The sequence below is a fragment of the Arachis duranensis genome, chromosome 3 (genome assembly GCF_000817695.3).
Source record: "Arachis duranensis cultivar V14167 chromosome 3, aradu.V14167.gnm2.J7QH, whole genome shotgun sequence".
Taxonomy (NCBI): Eukaryota; Viridiplantae; Streptophyta; class Magnoliopsida; order Fabales; family Fabaceae; genus Arachis; species Arachis duranensis.
In genome coordinates, this window is record NC_029774.3 from 102769194 (window position 1) to 102778042 (window position 8849).

The window sequence follows — 8849 nt, forward strand, 5'->3', positions numbered from 1 at the left end:
CATGTGCTTGTGGCATGCAGGTCCAAGTGAAAACCTTGAGAATGAGTGGTTAAAGTCATAATCCAAAGCAAAAAGAGTGTGCTTAAGAGCTCTGGATACCTCTAACTGGGGACTTTAGCAAAGCTGAGTCACAATCTGAAAAGGTTCACCCAGTCATGTGTCTGTGGCATTTATGTATCCGGTGGTAATACTGGAAAACAAAGTGCTTAGGGCCATGGCCAAGACTGATAAAAGTAGTTGTGTTCAAGTATCAACATACTTAATTAGGAGAATTAATAACACTATCTGAACCCTGAGTTCCTATAGATGCCAATCATTCTAAACTTCAAGGGATAAAGTGAGATGCCAAAACTGTTCAGAAGCAAAAAGCTACAAGTCCCGCTCATTTAATTAGAACTAATATTCATTGATATTTTGGAATTTATAGTATATTCTCTTCTTTTTATGCTATTTGATTTTCAGTTACTTGGGGACAAGCAACAATTTAAGTTTGGTGTTGTGATGAGCAGATAATTTATACGCTTTTTGGCATTACTTTTAGGTAGTTTTTAGTAGGATCTAGCTACTTTTAGGGATGTTTTCATTAGTTTTTATGAAAAATTCACATTTCTGGACTTTACTATGAGTTTGTGTGTTTTTCTGTGATTTCAGGTATTTTCTGGCTGAAATTGAGGGACCTGAGCAAAAATCTTATTCAGGCTGAAAAAGGACTGCTGATGTTGTTGGATTTTGACCTCCCTGCACTCGAAATAGATTTTCTGGAGCTACAGAACTTCAAATGGCACGCTCTTAACTGCGTTGTAAAGTAGACATCCAGAGCTTTCCAGAAATATATAATGGTTTATACTTTGTTCGAGCTTAGACAACGCAAAATGGCGTTCAACGCCAGTTCCATGCTGCATTCTGGAGTAAAACACCAGAAACACGTCACAAACCAGAGTTAAACGCCAAAAACACGTTACAACTTGGCGTTTAACTCCAAGAGAAGCCTTTTCACGTGTAAAGCTCAAGCTCAACCCAAGCACACAACAAAGTGGGCCCCGGAAGTAGATTTCTGCACTTAGACTTATTTTTGTAAACCCTAGTAGCTAGTCTAGTATAAATAGGACATTTTACTATTGTATTAGACATCTGGGATTTCACATCTTTGATCATATTTGGGGGGCTGGCCATTCAGCCATGCCTAGACCACCATCACTTATGTATTTTCAACGGTGGAGTTTTTACACACCATAGATTAAAGGTATGGAGTTCTGCTGTACCTCGAGTTTCAATGCAATTACTACTATTTTCTATTCAATTCAGCTTATTCTTATTCAAAATATTCATTGCACTTCAACATGACGAATGTGATGATCCATGACACTCATCATCATTCTCACCTATGAACGCGTGACTAACAACCACTTCCGTTCTACCTTAGAAAGAGCGAGTATCTCTTGGATTCCTTAATCAGAATCTTCGTGGTATAAGCTAGAATTATTGGCGGCCATTCCTGAGAATCCGGAAAATATAAACCTTGTCTGTGGTATTCCGAGTAGGATTCAGGGATTGAATGGTTGTGACGAGCTTCGAACTCGCGATTGTTGGGCATGATGACAAATGCAAAAGAATCAATGGATTCTATTCCGACATGATCGAGAACCGACAGATGATTAGCCGTGCTGTGACAAGAGCATTTGGACCTTTTTCACTGAGAGGATGGGAAGTAGCCATTGACAACAGTGATGCCCTACATACAGCTTGCCATGGAAAGAAGTATAAAGGATTGAAAGTAAGAAAGCAGTATGTTGCAGAGATTCAACAGGGACAAAGTATCTCCATACACTTATCTGAAATTCTCACCAATGATTTACATAAGTATTCCTATCTTTATTTTATGCTTTTTTATTATTATTTTTGAAAACCATTATAAACCAATTGAATCTGCCTAACTGAGATTTACAAGATGACCATAGCTTGCTTCATACCAACAATCTCTGTGGGATCGACCCTTACTCACGTAAGGTTTATTACTTGGACGACCTAGTGCACTTGCTGGTTAGTTGTGCGGAGTTGTGACAAAGTGTGATTCACATTTGAGAGCGCTACCAAGTCATTGGAGCCATTGTTGATGATCACAATTTCGTGCACCAGCTTCTCATGCTTTTACTTGCATGCTTTTAATCCTCTTGCATCTAGTTCTTATGATACGCCTTCATGATGTTACTTGATGTCCTACTTGCATATTGTCGCGACCATGTATTTCAGACACTATCTTCTCCTTTGGCATTGATTATCACTTGGACTTCCCTCCTCCTAGTTTTAGCTATTTAAATTTGATATCCCTTTTCTTTTTTTCTTTTTTTCAAGATGGCCACCAAAAAGAAAAAAGAGAAAGCTTCTAACAAGACACCGGCAAGGAGAGGAACTAAAAGAGCACCGGCTAAGGAACAACCCTCCACAACAATCAAGCCTCCTACTAAGAGGGTGAAGAGGATCATCCGAGTGGATGAAGCGAAAAAAGCATTTCATGCACGGGATTCCATACGGTTCACCAACCGTTACTGTGAGCAGATGTTCCCCCTTCTGGCAGAAAGGAACTATAATAATGAACACCTCCTCATTCTTCCGACACATTTTGTTGACTTTGTGGAGTCCCACATCGAAAGAAGACAGTGGGGATTCTTAAGAAGGCAGCCACAAGAGGCCAACTTATCTTGGGTAGTTGAATTCTACTCAAACTTTCACTTGCCCACCTTGCAGTATGTCTATGTTCACCAAAAGCAAGTCCCTGTCTCCGAAGGTGCCATTCAGAGGATATTGGATCTTCCACCTAGCCCAGAGGAATTGGATGATTATCAAGCAGCCCAGCTAGAACGTCAGGCATACGAGTTTGACTGGAAAAGCGACCTTGGTGTCATCGCCCTACCTGGCAGCAAATGGATCTATGGACAACACCGGGCTAAACCTAAGGGCATCTCCGCCACTGCACTTACATTTGAGGCCCGTGTTTGGGCTCAGATTCTGTCTTATTACGTTCTTCTGAGCACCCACGAGTCAACCTTCACTACTGACATGGCCGTCCTAATCTGGTGCATTCTAACAGTGCAACCACTGCACTTGCCCCGACTCATCTGGCATCCATGGAACATGTACAAATAGCGGGCAACCTACCTTTTCCCGCATTAGTTACAAATTTGGTATCTGCAGCAGGAGTCCCTTATCGGGCTGGAGACACAAAGGCCATGATTCCTCGAGATGATCAGTGTGTCCCCAATGGGAAGTACATCAGGCCTCCAGCACCTACTGCAAGCCGGACAGACGGCCCGGCACCCAACATTCCTTCTCCCTCCACTCTACCAACATCCACACCACAGGCACCTTCAACTAATCAGCTGCTCCTTCAGATCCTTGAGAGGTTGGACCGGCAAGACCGGTGGGCTAAGCAAATGGAGTGTCGTAACAAGCGCCGATATCACTACCTGAAGGAGCTGATTGTTGGCACTCACCAACCTCGAGAAGAGACTGACACCCCGGACTCCACTTCACCTCGTAGCATGGAGAGCCATGATGAGCTGGACGGTGGAAGCGATGCTCCCAACACCACTCTTTTCATCACTGACGGCACGAAGGACCGTGCCAAACCTTAAGTGTGGGGAGCTTGGAATGACTTCCGGAGGTAACATCTCTCTCTCTCTTTCAACACCAATATTTTATTTTTTTTTTGTTTTGTTATATAGAATAACTTGCATGACTAGTAGTAGTTGTTTGCATTTAAGTACTATTTGGTTGACTGATATATTCTTTCTCAAGACACTATGCTATAGTATTTCATTAATTCAAATAAAAAATTTTGCTAAACTTGTTTGAAGATTTTAATTTGGAACATAGTTTAGAGCTAAGAACACACAACCTGTGAAATTTTGAGCTTAATTATATGGTTACATTATTTAATCATGATTTTTCTTCTTATGTGTTTTCTTCTCTATGATTGCAATCTTTGGATTTTTCCATTCTATATGTCCATTGTTTAGTGTATATTCATGTATACATTGATTGAGGCCATCATTTGATATTAGCTCACTTATCCCAAATAGCCTACCATTTCATTTACCTTTGTTTGCCACTTTGAGCCTTTTTAACCCCTATTTGTTCTTTATATTACCACATCACTAGTCTTAAGTGGAAAAATAATTAATTACCCTATTTGAGTCTTTGGTTAGCTTAAGATAGAGATTGTGTGTCAACTAATTTTGGGGAAATGTGGAAACTATGATTGATGAGAATGTATTTTTGCTCTTATCGACAAATATTGGGAATTCGGGTGCTCACTCGTGTAAAATTAGAGAAACCATATGCATTGATATATTATGCTTTCAAATAAAAAAAAGAGAAAAAAGAAAGAAAAAAAAGAATAAATGAATAGGGGACAAAATTACCCCAATGTTAAGTTCAATAAAAAGATCAATGCATATGTGATGGAATTAAAACTAATACATGAGTGTGTGAAATTTTGCAAAAATGAGAATTTAGGTAGCTAAGCATGATTTGAGAATTATATAAAGTGTGTGTATGTGTTAGGTGAAAACTTAGGTTAGTCAAAGATTTAAATCATAGCTCAATTAGCCATACATGTATCTTCACCCTTACCTTAGCCCCATTACAACCGTGAAAAGCCCTCATGATGTTTGCATTAGTACACTAAATATTTGTTGATTGGTTAGATGAAGAACAAAGTTTTAGAAAGCATGACTAGAGGAGACTAAAGTGGAATAACCCTAGACATTTGAGCGATTAGAGTGCATATACACTTCCAGTGAGGGTTCAATGCTCAACTCTATGTTCTCGGCTTTCATGAGCTTTCTTCTTACAAGTTTACCTGTATCTTATTGTGCAAGTTGAAATAGTAAAATCTATTAATGTTTGTCTTGGAGAGTTTGTTTGATTTTAACCAAGTAGGTAGAACATTTTAGCATGTAATTGCATTCATATATATAGGTTGCATTGTATAAGTCTCACCTTTCCTCCTTTACTCTTTTGATTTCCTTGACCTTAGCATGAGGACATGCTAGTGTTTAAGTGTGGAGAGATTGATAAACCAATATTTTATGGTTTATCTTGTGCTAAATAGAGTGGATTTTATCAATCTTTTATACACTTATTCATATAAAATGCATGATTTTACATTTTCCTTCCCAAATTGATGCTATGATTGACAACATGCTTCTTTTGGCCTTAAATTCACTATTTTTAATCCTCTCTTATTCCCATTCGATGCCGTGATATGTGTGTTAAGTCTTTTCAGAGATTACAGTGTAGGAATGGCTTAGAGAATGGAAAAGAAGCATGCAAAAGAGGAAGGGACACAAGGAATTAAAGATTTCATGGGCGAGCAGCGACACGCACGCGTGAAGCACGCGTACGCGTGGTCAGGAGAAAAAGAAGCGATGCACAAGCGTGAAGCACGCGTGCGCGTGACTAGAAGAATGTGCATCGACGTGTACGCATGGACAACGCGTACGCGTGACAGGCCGTCACGTGCTGCATATCAGAATTCGCCGGGGGCGATTTCTTGGCCCTTTTTGACTGAGATTCAGGCCCGAAAGTCCAGATTAGAGGCAGAAGTATAGCTGAGACTTAGACACACTTTCATTTTCACTTAGTTTTAGTTTTTAGTTTTGAATTCTAGAGAAAATACTACTTCTCCTAGGGTTCTTAGTTTTTCTTAACATCGCTTTTGGATTGGATTTTTGAGAGAGCTGCTACCACCTTTAGTTGAAGTCATCACTTTAGTTTGCTTCTCTATTACTCTTCTCTTTTATTTTTCCATTCAGTTATTGGTACTCATATTTGTATTTCATCGAATTCTGAGTTTGTTAATACAATGACTTTTTCTTATGTTTAATTCGAAATTTCTTTCAATTAATTACCAGAGTCAATTTTAATTTTATTATTTTAATTTAATTTACCATATTTTCTACCTAATCCCTTTACATGTTTGTGGAAATGGCATTCATGTCAATGGAGTAGAGTCCCAACTTGGCTTTGGAGTTAATTAATTAGAACCCCTTGAGTTGGAAAACTCAAGTGTTAATTTGAACTTTGAAATTGTTGCCTAACTCTATTTTCACTAACTCTAGTCCTTCCTTAGGAAGGGGCTAGGACTTGTTATCAGAGTTAGTATACCCAATTAACCTTCTTCTGCAACTGCAAGAGGATAACTAATTGGAAGCAATAATTTTTACTATGTTGCTTGAAAACCAACAAGGACAAAAACTTCAATTAATCTTCTCCTAGCCAAGGCTTTCTTATTTTAAATATACAACACATCTTGTTATCATTCACTGCTTTAATTTTTAGTTATTTAATTTTCCATTTTCAACCCTCACAAATTTCTCCAAAAAAAAAATTTTGATCAATAATTCGCACCTTGTTTCAACTCATTGGGAAACGACTTGGGAATTCTACTCCCAGTATTTTATTCTGAATTGTGATATCCTTTTTAAATTGATAAGTGGAATTTTTGCCGGTTAAGAACTGTACTCACAACTCTATTTTTATTATAAATTCTTAATCAGTAATTTTCTGCCCGTCAATGATTCTACAGGTTCTATCTCGAGTCAACCTCTACAGCCTTCTATTCTTTCCGTCTTCTCAATCTCCTGGTGATTCTAGACCGAACGATGATCCTGCTCCTGCCGTCATACCTCTTCCTTCCACTCCTTCTTCTAGGGTAAGAAATCCACCTCCCTATCTTCTTTATTATCATTGTTTTTCTACTATTATTCATCAACATAAACCTAAGTCATTCAGAGAAGCCTCCACCAATCCAAATTGGCAACAAGAAATGCAGGAAGAAATCAAGTCACTTGAAAAGCACACACTTGAAATTTGGTTGATCCTCCTTCTGATAAGGAAGTTTGGGTAGTAGATGGGTATACAAGATCAAGACTTGCTCTGATGGTTCTTTTGATAATTATAAGGCACGATTGGTCGCTCAAGGTTGTATGCAAGAGTATGGTATTGACTATGAAGAGTCTTTTGCTCCTGTTTCTCGTCTCACATCTGTTCGAGTTCCCTTTGCTATTATTGTGGTAAAAAAATAGTCTATTAGTCAGATAGATGTGAAGAATGCATTTCTTAATGGAAATTTGAAAAAGAAGGTCTATATGAAACCACCTCCGGGTTATCCTTGTCCTTCTAGCAAAGTCTGTCTCCTTCGCAAGGCACTTTATAATCTTAAGCAAGCTTCTCGTGAATGGTTTGACAAGTTCAACACCACTATATGCAATCTTGGTTTCACTTGCATCCCTCATGAGAATGCTCTCTTTATTAGTAAAAGTGAACATGGAGTAGTTCTTCTTCTTTTGTATGTTGATGACATGATCATTACTAGAGATGATGTTGATGGTATCTCTGATCTCAAAGCCTCCCTTCACCACACTTTTGAGATGAAAGATCTTGGCTCTCTCAGTTATTTTCTTAGTCTCGAGGTCATATCCACAGATGATGGTATCTATATCTCTCAAGTTAAGTATGCTTCAGATCTTCTTGCTGGTGTCGGGATTAGAGATAGTCGCACTGAGTCTACTCCCCTTGAGTCTAATGTTCGATTTACCCCTATGGATGGCACGATTTTGGATAATCCTACTCTTTATCGACAGTTAGTTGGGAGTCTCGTTTACTTGACTGTCACCCGACCAGACATCGCCTATCTAGTTTATGTTCTTAGCCAGTCCTTGTTAGCTCCTCGTACTACTCACTATGCGGCAGTTCTTTGCATTCTTTGCTACATCAAAGCCACCTTATTTCATGACCTTTATTTTTCTGTCCATTCATCTTTATCCCTTCAGGCGTACTCAGATGCTGATTGGGTTGGTGATCCCACTAATCGTCGTTCTACTACTGGTTATTGTTTGTTTCTTAGCGAGCTAAGAAGCAAACGTTCACTGCTTGATCAAGCACAGAAGTTAAATACCGTGCTCCTGCTGACTGATGAGCGGATAATTTATACGCTTTTTGGCATTGTTTTTAGGTAGTTTTTAGTAAGTTCAAGCTATTTTTAGGGATGTTTTCATTAGTTTTTATGATAAATTCACATTTCTGGACTTCACTATGAGTTTGTGTGTTTTTCTGTAATTTCAGGTAATTTCTGGCTGAAATTGAGGGACTTGAGCAAAAACTCTGAAAAAGGCTGACAAAAGGACTGCTGATGCTGTTGGAATCTGACCTCCCTGCACTCAAAATGGATTTTCTGGAGCTACAGAACTCCAAATGGCGCGCTCTTAACGGCGTTGGAACGTAGACATCCAGAGCTTTCCAGCAATATATAATAGTCCATACTTTATTCGGGAATTGACGACGTAAAGTAGCGCTCAACGCCAAGTACATGCTGCTGTCTAGAGTCAAACGCCAGAAACACGTCACAACCCGGAGTTGAACGCTAGAAACACGCTATAACTCAGCGTTCAACTCCAAAGGAAGCCTCAGCTCGTGGATAGATCAAGCTCAGCCCAAACACATACCAAGTGGGCCCCAGAAGTGGATTTATGCATCAATTACTTACTCATGTAAATCCTAGTCGCTAGTTTAGTATAAATAAGACTTTTTACTAGTGTATTAGACATCTCTGGATGCCTAGTCCTTAGACCATGGGGGCTGGCCATTTGGCCATGCCTGAACCTTTCACTTATGTATTTTCAACGGTGGAGTTTCTACACACCATAGATTAAGGGTGTGGAGCTCTGCTGTACCTCAAGTTTCAATACAATTACTATTATTTTCTATTCAATTCTCTTTTATTCTTATTCCAAGATATACGTTGCACTTCAACTTGATGAATGTGATGATCCGTGACACTCATCATC